Genomic DNA, 25,007 nt, shown 5'->3' on the forward strand with positions numbered 1-25,007 from the left:
AGGGTTGAGGATAAGTGCCCGAAAAATGAGTGACATTTTTTGAGTAGTTTTGCGCACACACACACACATACACACACACATACACACACACACACACACACACACACACACACACACACACACACACACACACACACACACACACACACACACAGACATCACCTCAATTCGTCGAACTGAGTCGATTGGTATATAACACTATGGGTCTCCGAAGCTTCTATAAAAAGTTTAGTTTTGGAGCGATCATATAGCCTTTACCGTATACTTAGTATACGAGAAAGGCAAAACGCCGAAATGACTTATTTTAATTCTAGAAAGCGTACGAACATTAGCAAGAATCGTTTTCAACAAAGTAGTTTTCCCGTACGATCTGCTCCAGTTAAGTACCGTTTTAATGTCAAGCGTGACCACGAGTAGAACAACTGATTCGACACACTTGATGTTGTGCAATTACTTCCGAAAACTGTTTACGACCAGAAACATGACTGCTGTATCCAAGATATAAATCTACAGTAGACCGCTAAAATGGTTCATGAAATTGTCATGCAGAAAAAGATCACAAAATTTTCCACTTCAACTTTTGAGGTGTATCACCATTCTATGATTTTTTTTTGTCATTTCATTTTTCTTTTCGTCTTGTCCGACCAAATAAGGCCACCCAATTCTTGCTTCAACATTATATGTATTTCGATCCACCACTCACTCGTTTTATTTTCACAATTTCACACCTTTACAGCGCAACAATTCCGATCATCGATCGTCTATGTGCCGAAGAATCGAATCGAACCACTTGTCGGTGCGGAATAAGCCAAATGAAACGAAGAAGAAATACACAAGCAGAAAAAAAACGAAAGTATGACCTTCCCAAATTCAATCGCCGGTTTCTAGAACCAGAATTCCTTTTAGACAGCTCCATCCTCCCAGAAATTTGATAGAACCAGTTTGGCTTATTCAAATGAGCACTAATGTGGGAATCGATCGGCGAGGAAAGCCAAGTTTATTTAACCCAGTCAGTCCGCATCAACAAGTCGGTCATTGATCTCCCACCTAAGCGGAATAGGGTTTGTTTCTGTGTCTACCAGAGGTCCAACGCTGTAATTCCAATCTAATCGCGGCTCCCGACTTGGAATGCGGGTTCATTGTTTCCCAGCTTAGTGGGAGGAGAAATTGCTCCATTCTGGTGGTGCGATCATAGTGAAAACGAAAGCACCTCAAGCTTTATTATTGAGGGGGACGTCCTTCTCACGAGATAGAGGTGGCAAAACTGGAGGCAGGGTAAGATATGGGAAGTTTCATCATCCATTGTCAAGAGGCGGGTGGACTGAAGACAATGCACAGAGTGGCCGATCGTTTCGTCAATATTGGATGGAATATGAAAAATGGTTCAAAATGGGGGAAACGTTTCCGAAAGGTACCTTCCGACCACTGGGGAACACCGATTCCGCGGCCAACCAGCATCACCAACGCGACAAGCACCTATCTGTCCAGCTATCTTTCGCTTTCTCTTCTGGTAAACTGCCGGTCTGAGTGCGCGCGCCGCATATATGAGGAGAGTGTTATTTACCACGTCTGTCCACCGATCAACGCGTCGTCCGTATTTAAATGTTTGTGCTGCTGCGGGTGGAGCACACTTTAAGAACCGCGATCTTGCGCACGCAGCTGAGGCAGCCTTTGGAGCTCCCGCATGTTTTTGTTTTTCGAGGTGAAACGTGAGATGTTTGCTTTACCGATTAACCTAAATTTAGAAAGCTGACGGGGTGTGGACGAAGGTGATTCAGGTGAATGTGGATGAGATAGAGACTCGGCTGAGTTTTAATTGGGCTAATAATTGAGTTTTTTGACGTCTATTATGAAATACTGGTGTTAATTGTGGGTAGAGATTTAAACGATTCTGTGATATCAATTTGTTACACTTCAAAATATCGAGACACATCCAGAAATATTTAAGAATTACACCTGGACAGTTCGATACTTTTGTTAAATGTATAGGTAATAGGTAAAACAATATTTCAATAATAAAACTATAAATAACCGTTTTTTCTTCATCTACATTACAAAACGTGTTCAATTTGGAGCAAACCATGATTTGATATCCGTCATCAATTTTTTACATTTAAGCAAAATGCTGCAGAAAACAAAAAAAAGCTTTCGCTATCGGTTCGAAACAGTTTTGCAAACCGAAATCTTTCGGCATCAGAAGAAAAAAAATCTCACTCTCATTCATTTTGCTCAATCAGGTAAGAAAATTTCACCAATTTTCATCCCCTATCATTACGGCCTCGTTCACTGAAGATATCATTTAAATACGACCGGAAACTTTTCGAACTACCAGCCAGCGGCAGTCAGAGCAGGATGCTGCAAACCGCACAGTTCGCAGAGCTTGATTGCCTCCGCTGACAGTCGGTAGGTACTTTTCGATGAGTGCAATCACAAACACAACAGTGCAGTGTCTTACGCGACGCGTCATCGTGGTTTCACTTTCACCTCCCGAGTGGGCAATTATTGAAAAATTATTCATTAACATACATCTCTCGGTGCTGCTGGTTGGTATGGTACCGATGTAAAGCTAATCTTGCATTCTGTTTTACAAGATGGGTGCAACTGTTCCCAGTCGGTTTTGAAAATGTTCCCCGAAATACGTTTTCCGAGGGAACCGTTTGATGTATTTCAATTCACTAAAGAAGAATGGAAGCCTACATATATGTATCTTTATGTTGAATTTTTGATTTACATCCAGTACTATTTAGAATTGATTTTGGTGACCATTACTTCCTTTATTATGAAGGTTTTGTCTGCATGAAATATGACAAGTGTATTAGAGTAACCAATGTTTACGAAGGGACCGCATTGAAATTACTGTAGAAATATTTTTATTTCGATTTAAATTTGCCTTTCGAAAAAGCCATTCTTTCAACTATACTGTGGACTGCTCTAGCAGTGAGCACTTTTTTCCCGTGCTCTTGCCCAAATATGCATCTGGCGGATGACCTTATTGAAGCGACCGGCTGCTGCACATAAAGAAACACAATTTATTTCTTACCCATGGCTAGCCGAAGTACTTTCTTTGTTGTCCACTTGGCCACAACTGTGGGACCTGCGCGAAGCTACTCGATCTGTTTAAATATTTTTTGTTAGTTTTTCGAACAATGACGCTTTGTCGGATTTGGATGATGACCGGAACAATGGAACCGTTTCGCTCTGCGTGCCTTCTGTGCGAGAGATGCATCAACCGTCGCGTCAGTGCTTCGGTCGAAAGCATGAAACATCCGAGATAAAGGCGTAAGCAACGCATTTTCACGGGACATTGAGCGATCACCGGGATGAAATTAGGGAAATGAACGCTAAGAGGCGTTGTAAGTTTTCGGAGAAAGTGATGATGGTTTTGGTACAATTTTGATCGGTCTCACGGGAACGTTTTCGAATCAGATACACCGTCCAACAGTGTTTTGAATGCTAAAATCACCTAAATATCATGGAATCAATATATGGATGCAAGGTATAAGAAACAAAAACCAAGCACTCACACCTGAGAAATAGTTGAGGGTTTTGTCAATTTAACCCGGAAATAAAATTGTTTTTGTCAGCTAAGACTTCACTTATCAATAGGATTTTTCTTAAATTATCTGTTTTATATTCAGAAAAATATATTAAGCTCTTTTAGTGGAATGTATTAAACCGTCTAAGACGAATTAAGTACTGTCCATTTAATTCCACTAGTTAATTTCCGTTATCTTTGCAGATACGTATTTCGACCACAACTGTGTGGTCGTCTTCAGTGTCTTGTACTCGACTCGACTTGGTCGAGTCGAGTGATCGAGTCGAGTCGAGTACAAGACACTGAAGACGACCACACACAGTTGTGGTCGAAATACGTATCTGCAAAGATAACGGAAATTAACTAGTGGAATTAAATGGACAGTACTTAATTCGTCTTAGACGGTTTGTCTTATATTGTCTGAATATCCTGCTTGCAAGCCCTATTTCTATCAAAAAAGTATTAAAGTATTTTTTAAAAAGATGCAATCGAAGAATGATGATTTAACGGGCTTGGAAATTAACGTATTCAAATAACAGACAAGGTATGAAAAACATAAATTTACAATATAAAGATAAATCATTCAACGATATGCGAGGTTGCGAGGCAACACAGCTTCGGGACACTAAACTAGAATGTATCATGCGTCTCCATTCGCTTTCATGCATTGCTCACAGCGAATAAAAAATTCAAACAATAAAAAAATATTTCTATAGCAACATTCTTCATGCCTGCTGTACCCCAACGAAAGTAACCAACTAATAATTCTATCGTAAAATGTAAACTTCTTAGTTTGAAAATGAAATTATCATCTCCATATCATTGTAAAAAGCGTTTAACTTCACGTATGAATAGCACACTCAATTCATCTGTCATCTCCAAAAGAGCTTAATATTTTTTTCAAAATCACATTCAACTTAATAATTAAAACAGAATCAAATTATAACACAAGCGCTCGTAATTATCGCAAGTATGGCAAGTATTAATGAATAGAATCTGAGAATTAGCAGAGTAATAATTGGGAGACCAAGCATTGTTGAAATCGACGTATCAATTGATTATATTTCTTTATTGCTTTATTTACTCCCAATAAATTCAGGTCGAGAAAGTCACGCAGTGATCGAAGCCAATCGAATTAAAAAGCAGTTGGCTAAAAACAGACAGACAGACAGACAGAACTGCAATCCAAATAAGATTTAGTTTGGACAAAGCACCATCATTATGCACACCGTTCCTGGGTGAGCGATGGTTTCCCAGCCTCTGATAATTTTTGTTTGTTTGGTTTAGCTTCTATAAATTTCGTACTTGCCCCTTGCATGTAGTATCAGTTGATCCTATTTCTCTTTTATTTTATGTACCGCCATCGGGGGTGACAATGGGTTTGGGGGGTTAGAATGGGTCATCGCTCTCACCGGCAGCCTGGAGGTCGTAGAGAAAAATCGTTCAAAACGGTCGCTTATACTAACTTTGTACTAAATTTTGAATAGTGTAATTTTTGCCAGAAATGAAATGAAATCATTTTGATAAAGTCACGCGGGGGTCAGAACCAATCCTATTTAATTAATTTAATTAACACTTGAAGCAATACAAATTAGATCCACATGGACATTAGTATCCAATTAGTGTTGCAGTCAAGAATCAATCAATTTGAAAATTCATGTTTATAGTCATTCTTGAGACGTAAAAAGCTTCAAGATTCCCTCGGAGTAATGTATTTTCTCTCGTAAAGCCAGGATATTGTTTGCGTTTGTAAGAATTTATGAACACTACCTAGGAAACGAGGTGATAAAATAAACAGTTGGCTATATTTAGATTAAAACACTATTTAGGCGTATGTTATCCATGTACAAGTCTTCCTCGAAATAAAATAAGGTACCTGAGCTAATTTATTGGTTTTCAGACCGAACGAATAGCTGTTATTATCCAAAATAGCTTTAGAAATTTCCTTCAGCCTTGGCAGTCTGTATAAGCACCAAAAACGAGTTTGCCTTTACATCCGACGCTTTTGGATTTATATTAACAAAAAACGAGCCTATATTCCTTGAAAAAGGTTTAAAATAAAACCGAAACCGTCGGATGTGAATGCAAACTCGTTTTTGCTGCTTTTACAAACTGCTACGGCTGAAGCTGAAGAAATTCCTAAGGTCGTTAAGCAAGTACTGTATTATTCAACATATCAAACGAGGACGTAAAAAATGGGTCTGATCATATTTTTAAACATTTTCCGTACGCTTTAATTCTTAATAAATTCTTCTACAGCAGCAAATACTTTAAACTTTACAAAGATGTTCCAGGGGTAAATAGTAAAGACGAAGGGCCATTTGGCCGAATACCGTTAGGCCGAACGCCATTTGGCCGAATGCCATTTGACTGAATGCCACTAGGCCGAAATTTGTATAGCCGAATATACCATTTGGCCGAAAGGGGGATTCAGCCGAAGGGGCATTTGGCCGAAAGGGGCATTTGGCCGAACGGGTAATTATGCCGAAAGGGTAATTTGGCCGAAAGGGTCGTTTGGCCGAAAGGGTCATTTGGTCGAAATGGTTATTCTGCCGAAAGGGTTATTTGGCCGAAAGGGTCATTTGGCTGAAAGGGTAATTTGGTCGACAGGGTCGTTTGGCCGAAAGGGTCATTTGGACGAATAGGACATTCGACCGCATAGGTCATTTGATACATCTCACTACTCATTTCGCGCTTCTCACTTTTTACAGCGAAGAGTGATAAATGAGGAGTGAGAAATGAGACGTCTCACTTTTGACTCTTCATTTTTATCTTCTCACTGTAAAAAGTGAGAAGCGCGAAGTGAGTAGTGAGATGTCGCACTACTCACTTCGCGAATCTTATGTTTTACAATGAGAAGAGAGTAGTGTAAAGTGGTAGTGAGACGTCTCACTACTCTCTTCGCGCTTTTCACTTTATACAGCAAGAAGTGAGACATGAGGAGTGAGAAATGAGACGTTTCACTTCTCACTCCTCATTTCCCACTTCTTACTGTGGAAAGTGAGTAGTGTGAAGTGGGTAGTGAGATGTCTCACTACTCACTTCACGTTTCTCACTTTTTACAGAGAGAAGTGAGAAATGAGGAATGAGAATTGAGACGTCTCTCTTCTCACTCCTAATTTCTCACTTTTAAAATATCCTATTCGGCCAAATGACTTTTTCTACCTAATGACTCTTTCGGTCAAATGACCCTTTCGGCCAAATGACCCTTTCGATCAAATGACCCTTTCGCCCTAATGGCCGTTTCGAACAAATGACCCATTCGACCTATTGTCTTTTTCGGCCAAATGACCTATTCGGCCTAATGACCCTTTTGGCCAAATGACCATTTCGGCCAAATGACCTTTTCGGCCAAACGTCTTTTTTGGCCAAATGAACCGATCGGCCGAATAACCCTTTCGGCCAAATGACTTTCGGTTCAATGGTTGGTTCGGCCTAGTGGCATTCGGCTAAATGGCTTTCGGACAAATGACCCTTCCCCTTGAACGCTTGTATCAAACTTACACAAATTTACGATAAAACCCGAGCAGGAAAGACGACCTCGATAACAGAAATTGGTATGAACTAGAGGTAAAATACCAAAAAATAATATGCAAAATATTGTAGGCATAACATGCTTAGGTATTTCAATGGTTCTATACCAATCGCCCGAAAATCATTCGCTTGAAACCCATTCGCTTGAATGCCAAACGCCAAATGCCCGAATGAGTCAAACGCCCGAATGAGCCAAACGCCCGAAAGCCCTTGAAATGAAAAATGGTTGATTTTTTAACAGTGTTTCGCAGTTGTATTCTTCTTCTTATTGGCATTACATCCCCACACTGGGGGACAGAGCCGCCTCGCAGCTTAGTGTTCATTAAGCACTTCCACAGTTATTAACTGCGAGGTATCTAAGCCGTTACCATTTTGCATTCGTATATCATGAGGCTAACGATGATACTTTTATGCCCAGGGAAGTCGAGACAATTTCAATCCGAAAATTGCCTAGACCGGCACCGGGAATCGAACCCTGCCACCCTCAGCATGGTCTTGTTTTGTAGCCGCGCGTCTTACTGCACGGCTAAGGAGGGCCCTCGCAGTTGTATTATTATAAATAAATAAATAAATAAATACCATCAGAGGCGCCGTCACGTTCTGAGGCGTGGGTAGGACAAACTGGATTATCAAATCTATTGAATACTTTTAGAGACTTTCCGGAGATGCCCCATTTCTAGAGATTTTTTTCGGACATCCTCATAAATTCCCTGTTAAGGCAGTCTTTAAATTTTATAAAATATTTGATGGTCTCAAGCAATTATCACTAACTTCTAAGAACTCGAACCCTCAGAAATATTCGGAAACAGCTACGAGCAATCAGTGAAGCTTATGATCGTCCAAAAATCTCTAAGGGAGTTCAGTACTACAGTGACCGGCATAATAAAAAGCCCACTTGTCGTTTTTCATACAAAATGATCAACTTTGGAGATCTAGATCTCGATTGCGTGTGAACCAATTTTGCTGAAAATTTGACCAGAGCTCAGATGTAACTTGAATTTTACCACACCTGAGTTTCGACCATATTGATTCATAGGATAAACAATTATTGCGGTAATGCCAAAATGAATTTTTCGACAAAAAATTATTATTTAAATATATTGAATTCTATAGGTTGCAAACTGATGACTTATTCAGTAAAATCGCGTATTTTGGCAGTACAAAAAAGTTTGCGGAATATACTTGTACACTAAGAGTTGTAGTTTTCAAGATATTATAAAATCAATTTTTAGCCAAAAAAAAATCGTTTTGGTATTACCGCGATAATTTTTTTACTCTATGAATCAATATGGTCGAAACTTTAGGTGTGGTAAAATTCAAGTTATATCTAAGCTCTGGTAAAATTTTCAGCAAAATTGGTTCACACGCAATCGAGATCTAGATCTCCAAAGTTGACCATTTTGTATGAACAACGGCAAGTGGGCTTTTTATTATACAGGTCACTGTATTAACAGTTTTCCCGTTCTCTTTCTAACTTCTAAGATTTTATGCAAACGTGGGTATATTTGTGATTCCTGTAGATTCCAATAAACTCTAGAAGCTTTAAACATTTTTCTCTCTCATAGGCTTACTACCAGACATCCGCATAGGCTACAATCATTATAAAATGCTTCATATTCGCATGTTTCTGCGCATTTTCTCATATCTATGCTTCTTTTCTCAACTTTTGGAGACGAGCTCGGCAGTCTATTGACTACCGCTTCTGCCTTATAGACAGGAGGTTTGGCGAAGACTAAACAACTACATCACATAATGTTAAATATGCTACATATTTTTTAGGTGAATTAGGTGAATTAGGTCTTTAGTAGCAACAATAACCACACTAACATTTCTCTCCTTTCCCAACTGACTGGACCGGTATGTAGTGAATACCAACTTTTATTCACTTGCATCGTAGCACAATTTACACAAGTTATGACCAGTCACGGAGAAGCAACCATTGAAAAGTTCAATCAGTCTTAGCTAAGTTAAGCTAAGCTATATTCTTGTTTAGATATTCATATTTTGATTACTTCACCTGTCTGTCTGTCAATTTTTATAAAATTTCAGAAATTATCTCCTGAGCTAGCAGAAATAATTACGTACTTCCAAAAATGTTCAACAAATAGAGAACGACGGCTTTGGCAGGTTTTGTTCTATTATTGTCCGGGGTTTTGTCGACCAAATTTTATGAAATTTAGCCACAATATTCTTTGATATGCAAAACATGTTTATGCTAAATTTGAGTATAATCAGTCATAAAAAACCCCCCTGACAATAATAGAACAAAACCTGCCAAAGCCGTCGTTCCCCCTATATGGAACAGCAGAAACTATTAGAAACTTGAAAACTTCTTGGAAATCTCAATACATCATTAAGAACTTTTTAAATGGAAAGAATTCTTCATAGACTCTAAGAAGTTTTTCGGAATAGATTTCTCCTTTACAATCCCGGAAACTTCGACGACTGTCAGTTTTACCACTATTTAACTGTGAAACGTTTAATGATATTTTTTAGATCTATTTCAAACAGTATTGATAGTATTAGATCTTTTAGTCATCCATATGGTATTTTCTTACCATAATCATGGGTAGGACAATGCTTCGACTGTCCTACCCAGGTATTTTCATGCGTAGGACATGTCCTACTTGTCCCACCCACTCCCGGCGCCACTGAATACCATAGAATCATAACAACGTAAGTCTAAGGTGGTATAAAACTTAGGAACTAATTAACACAAGCGCGATCCCCGTCAAAAAGCTCAACCCCTCACCTGGCTTATATGATGCACCGAGCCCTTCTAACTTTATGTTCTTCTCAATGTTTTTTAAAGGCAATATCGACTGAGACTGAAGCGATCGCAAAATATCAGTGCTAGCTTGTCGTTCTTTTAGCTGGAATTGTTTTACAACACTGTAGAAGGGAGGTTGGTAAATACTTTCAAACAGTATTTTCCTTCTCAATTTCACATGCTGTTCTTTTTGATTTAAAACTAAGAGCAAAATCTAGAAGAACCTAAATCAGCATTAGAATATAAGAAGGAAAAAATACCAATAATCGGAAATTTTGATAGTCACCTTAGGTTGTGTTGATTCCGATACAGCTTTGATAACTTTATCAGGTTTGTCTCTACACTTCGCCGCTCGTTGAGAGAGTTTGGTTCGGTATCGGATTTCCTGCGCATTTGTTTTATGGTTGTGGGTTCCCGAAACAGATATTACTTCATCTCCTTTGTATTTTATGTAAAATCAGGTCATTCGGACGATTGGCTTATTCGGGCGATTAGCTCATTCGGGCGATTGGTATAGAACCATTTTAATACCAAATGCATCTCAAACTATTATTCGTTTGGTATTGAAATACTTAAGCAAATCATGCCTTAGGTATTTTGCATATCAATTTTGGTATTATTTTTCGGTGTTTTACCACCTATGCAAGGCTAGTTCATAATAGAGTATGGTATTATTAACAGATTGAGGTGTTACTGAGTTAATTTCTCCTGCTCGGAAAGTTGTGCAATTGTGAAGCGGAGGTTTTAGAAACAAATCGTATCAAATGACCAAGAATAAACTTTGAATATTTAAATTTTATATCAAAATAATTGATATTCCACAACTCTTTTCCTTCTTTTAATTGTTTTGATAATTATAAGCTTTTCAAAAGATACACCAGATTTTTCAAAAGACTATATATTTATTCTGTTATATTTACAGTGATGGAGTTAAAAATAAAAATTAAATGGTTTAAATTGGTTTTAAAAGCGATGTTTATTTCACCACCAGCAGTGTTCATTTTACACGCACTATCTTTGTACATACGAAATTTTCTTATTTCGAAGTAAAACTATGTAAAACAATGTTTATTGGCGAAAAAACTGTTTAGTGCAATATGAATATAGTTTAAACTGTTGGACTAAGTGGTAAAACAAGCAAATTATTCTCCTTTTATGAATGAATTCAACGCAAGTCCTTAACGTGTTCATTTTACCACCTATTCCCTCTTATCAGCGGTTCTCAACCTGGGGGTACCTTCGCTGGTCTCAGGGGGTACCTGAGACAAAATGCATAATGGCGGATATTGTATTGAAGTTAAAACCCTAATTTATCCCCCGGTGGTGATGATGCCTTTCTCGATTCAATATGTTGAATTCGAATTAATGTTGTAAATGCAGTGCTTATTGCCTACATTTCGGCGGTTTAAAGATTTGATGCAATTCTAGCAAGCTGCTTACACCCTTACCTTACCACCCTTACTCACTTATGAGAGTAATAGGTTGCGCTACGGCTAAAACGATTAATGATTCAATTTGTGAATGTAAACAGTGTTTTTGTGATTGAAAAATGAAAAATAGAACTTTTTTTCGACTTCATTATGGAGACTTTCAGCCCGAGGCTGGCTCGTCTCGAAGAATAAAACTTCGAACCGCTTGATTTATTGTTCGAGAAAGGCCAAAAATTATGAAAAATTCTTGATTTTCAATGTTTACACAGTGATACAATGCATACATTGAGCTTGTTGAAAAATTCACAGTGTCCACTAGTTTTAAGTTTTAAAATATCAAACTATGACAACCATCGGATCATAACTGGATTCAGAAACCATGTGAACAGTGATTATGGGTTTTTTGCCTTAAATCATTTTTCGAATTCGATTTCTACCATTTATCAATTCACGCGCCAGATGACTAGTAGCTGAAATGTAAAATTAACTGTGTATAACAACTTTTCAGCAATACCTGACAAAATCAATGTTTCAATAGTTTAGCGCCTTTATTCAATTGTTTCTAATAATTGTGCAAAATCTTAAAGAGTTTGTCGATCGATTAATACAAAAATCATCAAAATCGGTTGGAAGATGGCTGAGTTATTAGCCCATACTTCCTGACCACATGACCCCCCTATATTTTCCCGAAGGACGTATTCTACGTTAAAAAGTTAATTGAAAAAATACACGCTCTGTGGCATTAAAAACTGAGGAGAATCACGTTTTTGACGACCGAACGGATGCGTAGCACTCTGTACTTACTTGTCCGATAGCTACTGCAAAGTATGGAAAATCGCTCTTGTCTCGGCCGGAGCAAAGCGCAATACAAGCGCATTATCTACCGAATATCAAACAGGTATTTTTTCTTCTGATCGCGACGAATAAAACACGTGCTGTAGTTACTTGCTCGATGGCTACTGCAAAATATTGAAGATCGCGCATGTTTCGACCGGAGCAAAGCGCAATACATGCGAACAGAGCTTTAAATAATCGAATATTTTTGGTGAAGCCCATCGGCCTTCTTTGTCATTCTCATTTCGTACATATTCATATTCGGCTGAACATTGACAATTTTCGATCAATTATCAGTCAGTGAGTATTTATTTAGATTTCGTAAACTAATAAATAACTGTAAATCTAAACACATAAATGATGATTTCAACAATTGAATTACTCACATAGATCTGACCTCGACGTTGAACTGAAGGGAAATTTTAGTGCCACAAGTCAACATAATCAAGGCCGATTAAGTTTTCTTAAACGCAGTGACCATTCTCAGTACCAATCAAATTAATGAATATGTGCAGAATAAAACTGAGTGAGTCATTCTATGTTTTGAATAGTCATGCGACGTTTGTCAATATTCAGTCCGACGTTGCTTCGCGAAGGTGATTATTTTATGCTCTGCATGCGAAAAAGCCACAGCACATAAATATATATTTTGCTATTTTCGCGACGACTAAACTGCCCATGGTTGCATATTTGTAACATTTGCATTTTGGTTGATTTTGTAAATCGTTTGTCAATCATCCTCACAAACTCAATCATGTCGAACTTATCATAGATAAGCAAGATGGTCTATTTCACCTTTTTTACTGTTGTGGGATTAGATGCAACAAATTGAGCTTTCAGAACGATTCACACGCTTTTTTACAAAATGAACAAGAAAGCTAGTGTTACAAATATGCGATCATGGGCAGTAAAACACGCACTTACTTGCTCGATGGCTACTGCCTTGTCAGTAGGTAAAGTTTTCAGTCATTAAAGTATAAACTAGGCTTTGAAATTAAAACACAAATCAAAGATAAATCGACACCCAGTAAACGCAAAGCTTCTGGTGTCATATGTTTGCGTGTTGAGTTGACCATAATTGTATAATACTGACTGTGCTTAAAGTGGTTGTACAACAGAGCCACAAATCGGCCATCATGGAAACCACGTGCTTTTTTCAGTTAATTTTCAAGAGCACGGATTGAGCCATAACGCACATAGTGGTGATACAATCGTAGAATCATTTGCTTACTTATGCTATACACTCGACTTCAGTTTCAGTACTGTATGAAAAGTAGTAGATATGTCATATTTTACAAATTAAAGATGGGAGTGGAAAAACATGTGGTGAATTTGAAATTCACCACGGAACTGATTGTATAATCACCTTAAACTGCAAATCGTACTGAATAAAGTAAGATCAGCGCAATATAAATCAAATGGATCCTTTCTCGAGGTGCGTGTTGAACTATTTACAGTAGTGGTCCAGTGACTTCGTCTACTTTCAAACATTCAGTCTAATGATAGCTGTACGAATTTGGATATTTTGATTTGAGGAACGGATTTTGATTTGGGAGAAGTGGATTTTGTTCATTATTTTAAAAAGTTTACCGTAGTTTTTAAGACGTAGAAACGGACCACATCAAAAATAGTGGCCCTTGTGGTTTTTTATCAACGACGAATGTTTGTCGTATTTCAGAAGACTTTTCCATGTGTTCGGATCTCGATGCCCTACGATTCAGCACGAGCGCGTATCAGAGTACCAAATGCTATCTCACTTGTGCTGTAAACATCAATCCACGATTTTAATTCTGCTCCTGTTTGAACTCAATTAAAGTGATTTTTAAAATATTCTTATTTATTGAAACGGTGTTGTACAAAGTACAACATTAGGAGACAATTTAAGGTTTTTAGCGCTGTCAAACGGTTTGATTGACATATGAATAAAATGGGCAAATAGTGCTACTCAACAAAGGCAAAAAACTTCTAAATCAATGAGACATCCGCTAGCTTATTGTATTGCGGAAATTGAAGTTGAACAATCAAATTCGTCACTATTTGAAAGCTGTACAACGATTTAAAAAAAAATTCCCTTGTGAATTGCCTATGGATGAGAAAATTACCATATTCTCGTAGAACATAACGGAAAATATTTGGCATTATTGTTTGTTTGTTGATTCCGGGGTGAGTGCCAATGTTTTTCAATCGAGGCCTACATTGATTAAAAAGTGTAAATATTTTCTACCTCTTGAATGTCAAAAAGGCACTCACTCGTCGTTATTATGGAGCGCAAAATACTGGATATATATCTCGCGCTTAGTTTCATAGGGACGTAACTGTATTGATCGATTTCTTTTGATCGATTTTATATTTTATTAATAACTTAATTTTTTCAAAAGCTACAACCATGATTATTGATTCTGGTGCAAGATACAATCATCCTTTATCACAACAAATTATTAAATCATCGACAAACTAGCGCAATTTGTAACAATAATTAAAAGAAAACATCGACGAAGAGAAATCGATCAATGCAGTTACGTCCCTATGAAACTAAGCGCGAGATATATATTAAATATATGTACACTGTAAATCGATTTAGGGCCCTCCTTAGCCGTGCGGTAAGACGCGCGGCTACAAAGCAAGACCATGCTGAGGGTGGCTGGGTTCGATTCCTGGTGCCGGTCTAGGCAATTTTCGGATTGGAAATTGTCTCGACTTCCCTGGGCATAAAAGTATTATCGTGTTAGCCTCATGATATACGAATGCAAAAATGGTAACCTGGCTTAGAAACCTCGCAGTTAATAACTTTGGAAGTGCTTAATGAACACTAAGCTGTGAGGCGGCGCTGTCTCAGTAATGTGGGGATGTAATGCCAATAAGAAGAAGAAGAAGAAGAACACTGTAAATCGGGTAAATATGTAAAATTAGTAAAACCAAAAAAAAACAAATTGTAAAAATTATAAAAACCAACTTGAGTATTTTGAACATATGCGATAAAATAGGATCGCACATTGAATGCAAAAATCAAATATATTTGACTACTTAAAATTCCTCGAATATTGCTTGATTTTATACTAATTGATCTTTGTTAGCATTAGCATTCCTAGGCCACTGCAGTTTTGATCAATGCACTTTATTGCAATCATTTTGCCATACAGTATTTGTCACAAATTTGCACCTTAGGATTTCTTCGAACAAGCTATTCAAACAAAAGATATATCAAATCATATGATCATAACGACTTCCAAATTGGTTCTGTATGTTTTTATAATTGAGTGCATCGTAGTAACAAGCGAAATCAAAGCTTCTTTGTTCGAACAACTTGTTTGAGGAAATCCTAACGAACAAATTTATGACAAATACCCAGCTCCTGGTCTTCAAGAATTGAACGGTAAATCACACATTAGCAATTATATTACTCACAAGTCCAGGGAAAAAAGAGAATAATAATATAACAAATTATCATTGATTCGTAATAAATTCAAGAATTTTGAGGAACAACGACTTTTAGGGAAAACAGTATTTTTATGCACCTGAAAGCATTTTTGAGCTTTAACATGGTCAAATCGTGAACGGAACGAATCAAAATGTTCACAAGACCAAAAGCTTCCGTTTAGAGGTTGTTGTGATGATTTCCGGCGTTTATATCCCTCGTTAGATTTTTTTAATTGAAAATAGCCCAAAAACACTAAATCGACTTGGGATTTTATCCTCATTAGTTGAAAATTGAACAGGAGGCTTATTTTTGCATAAGCATTGTGATTCTGGCCTGAACGGTTGAATTTGAATACTTTTTTGAAAACATGAATAGGTCTAATGCAGATTAAGGGTATGCGATAACACACTTTTTCCTGACGAAACGAAACAAAAAGAAATTAAAAATGTTAATACTGATTCGAAATGAAACGAAATGAGATATAGGTTTCCTTTCGAACCTTCGAAACGAAACGAAATCAAGGTCCATTTAATTCGAAATTTTACGAAACGAAACGAAATTTTAATTTTTTTTTCCGCGGAATTTTTATTGAATTGGTTTACCTTATGTTCGCAATTCTGATTTCAATGTTTCGAAATCAAATAACTTCTTTGCGATCAATGAAGTTATAGTAACAAAAGAAGCAGTCTGTGATAAATTTCCGTATTCCTATTAATATATCATTAGCGTTAAGGTAATACCCCATTAACCATGAAGTGTGTGATCTCGAATCTGATCAACTTTATATCTGTTCCGTTTAATATCAGTAAGTATAAAAAATATAGAAACTGTGGGATTTTTTCTGTGTTTGAATTAAAATTGTGTTCAAAACCTTATTTTACTTAAGAATTATTTAATTATGCTAAAGCATTCTTAACATTGTCTTACCAGCGAAGTTTTATAGAATTGAGCTAACTCAAAACCAGAAAATGGATGCATAGATTTCGATTTTTATCTAGTGAGATACTCATTTATATATCCACATCTGTCTGGCGTATACGCAGATAAAGAGTTGTCAATAGCATATATTTGCTCTATATAATAGTGCTCTGCATCTTTATAAAATGAACAAAGATGTGTATTTTAGATTGTATTTCAGAAATTTGATCGAAACATTTTGCGGAAGCTGTTTGCCAGATATGAAGAAATAATTTTTCTTTTCTCATACAAAAAGTTGCATCAAAAGGCTATCATTTCCTTCCAAATTCGACCTTTTTATATGAGGCTTGGATACCCACAGTTAGTGTTGTCCTACACTCAAGACGAAAAATTCTGCTCTTTGATTTTACTCCATATAAACGATTTTATAGTCTTAACTGAGGAAGTTCAACTAATAGAGGGATATTTGGATTTTCTAAATGTCATGTCAAACTGTCAAAAAAATGCACACCAGAGCCAAAGGAGCGCGCGCGCTGAAAATACATTCCAGAGAAAACACTCCAGTGTATTTTCAGTGCACTTACTTAGTTAGGACTATAAAATCGTTTAGATGGAGTAAAATCAAAGAGCAGAATTTTTTGGCTTGAGTGTAGGACTGCCCAGTCTTATAAACAATCAGCTCGACGAACTGCTATTAGCAGAGGAAAATTAGTTTGACACTCATTGTTAGAAGAGACCGAGGAATGCTCTACATCTCCGTGAGCGACACGGGAAAGAATAGCTGGTTAGTGGAAAAGGTAATTCAAGTGAAGTCACCTTGGTAAGTGACTAAATAATAGACTTCTTCATGTATTCAAAAAGTATCAAAAATTCAACCGGTCAGCTCAGAATCACAATTCTTATGCTAAAATAAGCGTCCTGTCAAAATTTCGAATAAAATTTCGAGGTGGCTCAAGTCGATTTAGTGTGTTTGAGCTATTTTCAATTTTGAAAAAAATCTAACAAGAGATATAAACGCCGAAAACTATCGCAACAACCTCTATACGGAAGCTTTTGGTGTGCTCTACAAGTCTTGTGAACATTGCGATTCGTTCCGTTCACGTTTTGACCATGTTAAAGTGATTTTCGGGCTTTTAAGTGAGTAAAAACACTGTTTCCCCTAAAAGTCATTGTTCTACAAAATTCTTGAATTTATGACAAATCATTGCTAATTTATTTTATTATTATTCCTCTGTAGAGCACACCAAAAGCTTCCGTACAGAGGTTGTTGCGATAGTTTTTGGCGTTTATATCTCTTGTTAGATCTTTTTCAAAATTGAAAATAGCCCAAAAACACTAAATCGACTTGAGCCACCTCTAAATGTTATCCGAATAAGCTGAAAATTTGACAGGAGGCTTATTTTGGCATAAGAATTGTGATTCTGGGCTGACCGGTTGAATTTTTGATACTTTTTGAAAACATGAAGAGGTCTACTAAATATTCATTGTGGACAAAGTTATTTTTAAAACTTGAAAATGAAAACCGTGTTTCAAATCAATCCAACGCCAAATCAATCGAAAGGAAAATGAATTACGTATTTGTCAACTCAGAATAAGATCATGTAGTAAGCGTCCATAAAAAAAATGTATATAATAAAGTTTTGAGAATAATTTTATGATTTTGTTCAGCGGCGCAGCCAAATTTTTTGATAATACACGACCATACAAGGCAGTATGGTTTAAGTTTAAATTTGATTCGAAATTCCGCGGAATTCCGTTAAATTTCGTTAAAAGCAATTTTTTTTTCTAGCGAAATTTTTATAATTTTACGAAACGAAACTAAATCAAGAAATCAGATTTCGCCGTGCTTAAATTCCGTGAAATTTCGCGGAATTTCGTTTCGAACCATCTGAAACGAAATTTTTCGAAATACCGCATATGCTTAATGCAGATACCGTTTTTAAATAATTCAAACAGTAATATTTCAATACAATGGTTGTATGAAAGTGTTTCGAAATTTTAGTGGGACTGCTCCGTTTTCCATCTCACTGAACATATATTCATCTCTTCGCGAAACAAAGAAATACGGCACCAATTTCGTTGCTTCTTTTTGCTAACATGCGTGCTCATTGCTAAAAAATCACAAAAATAAGAAATATAAATCATATACCTTTTAATTGTTATATTTTTCTTCGTGGTATGAATATCGGAATTATGAGATGAAGTCCAGGAGCAGTAACCCTATATGCTAAAATTTAAAACAGTTTATGTAAGGTTCTTATGCAGAACTGCATGAAAATCTGCATTCTTCCATATTACAATCCAGAAAACTTTGCCCAGAGAACCATTTGCACAATTGTCCGCTTTTCGGCTATTTTAGGCAAGACCTGTGCGCCGAAGAATTCGTGAGCGGCGGCGGCGTAAGCCCATTTTTACATCGGCGACGGCGGCGTCGGCGGCGTCAAGCCGTAGGCAATGTTCGGTGGCGGCGGCGCCGCGGCGGCGTGAATCGGCGTGAAGAATTTTGAGCTGAGAAAAAAATGTTACACCGCAAGGCATATGATGCTTTTTATGAATTTTAGGGTTTTTGTACAATTACTAGCTACAGTCGAACATCCTAATAGCTATATCTTGTATCTCCACAGCAAAAGTTTACATTACATCCTACACTAGGACATTGCCGCATCACAGCACATAAGTTCATTGGAAAGTAATTCGAATAGAAATCAAGAAATTTATTTGAATATTACTCAAGATATTCTAATAATTAATATAGAATTTCTCTAATGAAGTCCTTCAGAATTTCCTCTAAGAATTCCCTTTAAAATTTATTTGGGTATTCGAAAATTCGCTTCGAAATTTATCCAAAAGTTCCTTCAGGAATTTCCTTACAAATTACTTTGGGAATTGCTTCGCGAATTCCTTTATTCCTTCCTATTCTTTTGGGACTTACTTACGGAAAATCTTTCAAGAATTTCTTCTATAGGAATACCTACGGACACTGTTTTGGGAATACATTTGGAAATTCCTTCAAAAGAAAACCATCGGGATTTTTTTCTAAAAGTTTTTTTTTTTTTGAGTTCGAAATAAGTTCAGCTCAAATACCTTTGGAAATTTCTTCGAAAAATCCATTAAAAAAAATTCCAAATTAGAATTCGTTCCGGAATAATTCCTGCAGGAATTTTGTGTTGTTTACTGAAGGAATTTCTTAAGGACTTCCTGGAGGAAGTTCCAAAAGAATTTCTGAAAAAAATTAAGGCCTTTCCGAAGGAAGGGATCCCTGGATGTATGTCCAAATTAATTCCTGGTGGTTTTTCTATAGATATTTTCAAATAAATTCTTGGAGGAACTTCCGACTCAATTCTTGAAGGAATAACCTAAAAATAACTTGAAAAGATTTTCAAACAGAACTTTATAATGATTTTTTGAAGGAATATCCGAAAGAATTCTGAAAGGAATTTACGAAGGAATTTTTAATGGTAGACAATGCAATCCAAACAAATTGCTATAGGAATTTAAAGATAAATTTCTTTATTTCTCAAAGAATATCTCCGGAAAGTAGTAAAACAAACTCAGTTTTGATTCTAGAATCAAGACTACATACCAAAAAAAACTCCCAAAATATCGAGATTGCGAATATTCTCAAAAATTTCTTGGAAACTCACTGTAGGAGTTCCTTGGAAAATTTCTAAAGATTTTTTCGTAGCTACTTCAAATAATTCCATGGAAAATATATTCAAGAATTAATCCGATAAGTCACCAAGAAACTCATTAATATATCTTCAAAAATTCCGTCAAGAATTCCTTCAAAAAACCTCCACAAATGAAACTTTTTACTACCACCGAAAAAACGTCATCTTTTGCATTAATCGTTTTGACTGCTACCTTATTCCATCAGGAATTCCTTCAGCTCCGCTTTTGCCCTTCATAAAGCAGTGCATTGAAAGTAGAATGCTAATTAAATTCGACTGTACTATTGGGTGGAGCCGTATGCAAAGCAAAATTCAAGCCAGGACGGTGGATAGCTACGTACATACAAATATACTTTTAAATATTTCTACAAAATTCCTTCTGAAATTATTTCAACAATTCTTCTGGAACTTTTCCAGGTATTCCATTCCCTCGGAAATGCATATGGTAATTCCTTCAAAATTTCTTTCGCCATTTCCTCTCAAAATTCTAGGACTAGTTTTCAGATATATCAGGTATAATTTCCAAAGGAACTCCAAGAGGAATTACCGACATTCTTAAATTTATAATAGAATTTCTTTGGACATTCCTCCTTCGGATTTTTCTCCATGGATTCCTTCAGAAAATCCTCCAGAAGTTACTACGGAGATAGATCCAGAAACTCCAGAATTTTCTTCAAATATTGCTTCAGGACGTCCTTCGGAAATTATTTCAAGAAAATAAAGAAAATTATTTGGGAATTGTTCATAAAAATAAAGCATTGTGAATCTATACATTAGTCTGTTGGATTGCATAATTGAAAGGAGATTCTCTCTATCCCGCGGGCATCGCGTAAGTGTCTCTGCTCTACCTAGGAAATTCATCTAGCAATTCCTTAGAAATTCGCCACTTCCTTCCAAATTCTAGAACGAATTTTCGGAAATCTTTGTACGAATTCCTAGAGCGATTTCCAAAAGAACTCCCAAAGGAATTACCGACATTCTTAAATTTCTGAAATAATTAGTTTGGACCTTCCTCCAAGAATTTCTTCAAAATTTTCTTAAGGGATTCTTTCAGAAAATACTCCAGAAATTACTACGAGGATAAATCCAGAAATTCTTCAAGACTCCAAGAATTTTCATTAGGTATTTCTTCAGAACTTCCTCCAAGACATACTACGGGAATTATTTCAGGAAAACAAAGAAATTTCTTTGGGAATATTAAAATAAATCGAAACTAATTTGTTTTTTCAGAACCATTCTGGCATTTTCAGTACAAGGAGGAGCGAAGGAGATGTTCAATTTGGTGGGTCACATGCCCCATCGTACTTCAGCTCCAGAAGCCAAGTTACCATTTTTGCATTCGCATATTACGAGGCTATCACAATGACACTCCATGCCGATTGAAGTTTGAAAAATCCTACCAGACTGTGAATCCAAATCCAACATACATAGTGTTGACTTGTAACGCGTATATAAGCACTAGACCAATTAAGATATGTTACATTCAAACCTTTAAAAAGATGACGCACCACCCAATGCGACTTGGACGACCTAACATTTAACACGCCAATGCAGGTAAAAGTGACAGAGATGAAAGTGAACAAATCTGCTAAAGGTGATTATAATAATAGCTATTTAATTAATTCCTGATAGGTTGCCTTGGTTATGCAGACGCAAACGCACTGCGTCCTGTGATTTTTGGTGATGACCAATCATCGGCGTGAAATACGAAATTCGGCGGCGTGGAGCCAACTGGAGTATGGCGCGCCCCCGATACCTTGACCGGCGTTGGCGTACGTCAAAAAGTATCGGCGGCGGTGGCGCACATGTCTATTTTGGCAAAATAAAACCGGTAGACAATCTTGTTATCCCTATGATAGCCTTGTATTCGAACGTACGGCTAACTTTAATGATTATGGTTATTATGAGCACACTATGGCAGAACCTAATGTACGTTTACCAACAATTGTAGGGAATGCTTAATCACAGTCGCTCTTACCGACAGTCTAGATATCGGATAGTAAAATCGTTCAAAAATGTTCTCATAATTTAGTATTCTTGCCTTCAGATACATTCGATCTTTTCTAGAAGCATTCTAAATACTTTTAAAATTTTACCCATTGTCACCCCAGGTGATGGTAGCCAAATTTAAATGTGATGACAAAAAACTACTAAAATAATTCTTATGCGCCTGGGGGCTTCCGAGTGTCCAGTTCCCGGCCCTCTCTCAACCCGTTTTTTCATAAACTATACTTCCTTTCCAAAATTTGAAATTTATTAGCAAAACATGACGATGGAGTGTTGCCCCATGTGAGAACAATACGTCAACTGTGAAACTGTTAATGCAAAGCAATCCGAAAGATGACCTGAGCCCCGTGACGCAACGAATCAACATAATCGTCGTTGTCGGTCAACAGCACAAAGCTATTATCAAAACAAAAGCCTCAACCTGTTGTCACGTCCGTTCCGTGCCGTTCCCAAGAACCTGCTCGCATGCGCCCGTGGACAATTAAACCTCGAGAATCAAGAAGTACAGTTACCTTCCTCGCACGGTCGCCACTGGTACGACCGCGGCGCACTTAATAACTGTATCCGCAACGAGTATCCGTCCGATCTTTCCCAAGTGCCCAGCAGTTCAACGCCGCGGTCAGACTCGAATAAAAAAGAACACTGAAATTGCGAGTTGTCTCCAACAATTGCAGCAATCTTCCATCATTGCCAACTGGAAAATTTGAAAGTTCTCGCCAATTATAATTCTATGGGAACCGCGGCACACAGCGAATCGGAGATCGTCTGCGAAATTCTCAGAAATCTCCCGCGGGACCACCGTCCGTCCGTATTCCGCAGAGGAACAAAACATTAATTTATTTGTACCTTCTTTATCTTAATTAATGACCAGATTTTCTCCTCGTCGCATCGCTTGGTCGAAATTCCGACCCTCTTTCGTGTTTGCGGCAGCCGCTGCCTGAATTGGGAGCTGCACACAGCGAGGCACCAAAGCAGATCATCCCGATCGACGACGACGACGACGAAGACCGACGTCCACGATCCCGGGAGGAGAAAGAAAGTCATCCAACTCGTTTCACGGGTGATTTTTATGTTTTCCTTGTCATGGCGTTAACAGCGAGGGCTTAAAAAGTGGAAAGCGTTGATGTGCCCCTTTTAAAAGTGCTTCAGAAAAACCAGAGTACCATCGTTATCACAAAAAGAAAGACCAGCGAAAGAAATAAAGTCCTTGAGAAAAACATGGGGTCTATCGGACACCAAAGCTGAATCTACATTTGACATCCAACGACTTGTAAAAAAATGTGAAATTAAAATCAAAATCGTTTATGATAAGGTTGAACCTGCTTGAGGTTTACATGGCAGTTTATATCAAATCAATTGAAATCAAAATAAAAAAAACGCGATGTGTGATTATAACTTTTTCCAGACAAATTAGTATTTTTCAGGCAATTTCGAATAAAATTTAATGACCATGGCTCTCGATGACTTATGTATTTCGAGCCTTAGGAAAATCAATTGAATAACAATTTGAAAGTCGATGATTTTCTCAAACGAACAAATATTTTAAACATTTTTCCTACTCGATAATTGATTTAATTTTTTTTCTAATACCTAAAATGGAACGTTTAAGTGTGTATATTGTAGTAATCTGATGTGAAAAACCACAAAATCAATCATATGACATATACTGAGTCCAAACTCTAGTTACGCCTATGCCCCTCACACTGGCACCAAACTCCTTTGGCCTCGACCGCAGCATCAGCATCGAACACTCTGCTCTAAAGTAGATATGCCTTAATACATGATCGCACTCGCAACAACGGACCGCGAATGCGTGTCCCCCTTCTCCGAATCTGGTCCGACGTGATCTTTTTAATTTAGTTCACAGTTATTTCCACTTGAAAGTTGTTTTGCATCTTGTTTCTCTTCCTCCCGGGGTTCGAAGCTCGGGCGATGTGGAGGAGAAAAAACTGAAAGATGAGCATAGATTCAAAGCACTCCGTTCTACAAAATAGCTCAGCTGGTTATTGCACAATTCTTGATTCCCTCCAGGCTGATCATTATTCTTACACTACAAGATAGGAAATGGCACTCACTTTGAACTTCAATTCGCAGTTCACCTCACAGGAGCACAGGAAGGTCAGCCAAAAGACAATCTGCACAGGCACTTGACTCCACCGCGACCGTCTTCAATTAATGCTTAAACGGGCTCTTCAACCAACAGGTGTACGGTCTAAATCGTTAGCACAACAAATCACACGCCTCGGTTGTACTCAAGATCACTTTTAACCAAAGTTCAACCGATTGCTCTCAGAAAATACACCAAACTCTTCAAGAGTCAAGTTCAAGAACATCCACTCGGTCGGCGGTCTGAATTCCAAACAACAACGGTTCCAACCAGACCTTGGTCCGAGGTCCAACACTCCAATTGGAACTTCAAACTGAAACTGGAACTGGAACTGCAAAACTACCTTCCGCTTGGCTCCGGCGCACTCTTTCTCCTGCTCACAAACCCACCAAACCGTTTCTTCCGCTCTCCAGTGACGGAGAAAGATCCAAGAGACCTTGACACTGAAGACGTTAGACGTAAACTGAAATCGTGCGGCCGTTCCTCGCCGATGCGACCTATGAGTCCACGGACGGACACGGCGAGCTCGTCTCGTCGTTCAGCGATGAGCGCACGCGAGGTTTATGTGTGCGAGTGTGCTACCTTTGGCCAATTCGGGAAGACATCGCTTTGAGACCTCGGTCCGCATCAGGCAGACCCGCAGCAGGAGAGCGGTTGGCTCGCTCGTTCGTTCGGAGAGAAGTGCAGCGCGAAGAAGCGGCCGGAAGAAAAAGTGTGTTGTTAGAGAGAGCGCTGATCCATCGATCGGCGACGGAAGAAAGGCAAACGGCAAAAAGAAGCGAA

At 37.7% G+C, this 25,007-nt stretch overlaps 1 protein-coding gene across 7 annotated transcripts in view; it reads right to left on the reverse strand.

The window, feature by feature from the left end:
- LOC134213034 (serine proteinase stubble) overlaps positions 1 to 24,723 on the reverse strand; it is a 212,815-nt gene extending 188,092 nt beyond the window's left edge. For 4 of the 7 annotated variants that reach the window (XM_062691514.1, XM_062691513.1, XM_062691517.1 and 1 more), the window contains exon 1: positions 24,193 to 24,720. The gene's annotated coding sequence lies outside the window, so the exon portion shown is untranslated. Of the gene's footprint in view, positions 1 to 24,192 lie in introns of all 7 variants that reach the window. The other 3 variants (XM_062691516.1, XM_062691518.1, XM_062691515.1) reach the window with 3 other exon arrangements.
- Positions 24,724 to 25,007: the final 284 nt, after the last annotated feature.

The sequence above is a fragment of the Armigeres subalbatus genome, chromosome 2 (genome assembly GCF_024139115.2).
Source record: "Armigeres subalbatus isolate Guangzhou_Male chromosome 2, GZ_Asu_2, whole genome shotgun sequence".
In the NCBI taxonomy this organism is placed as follows: domain Eukaryota; kingdom Metazoa; phylum Arthropoda; class Insecta; order Diptera; family Culicidae; genus Armigeres; species Armigeres subalbatus.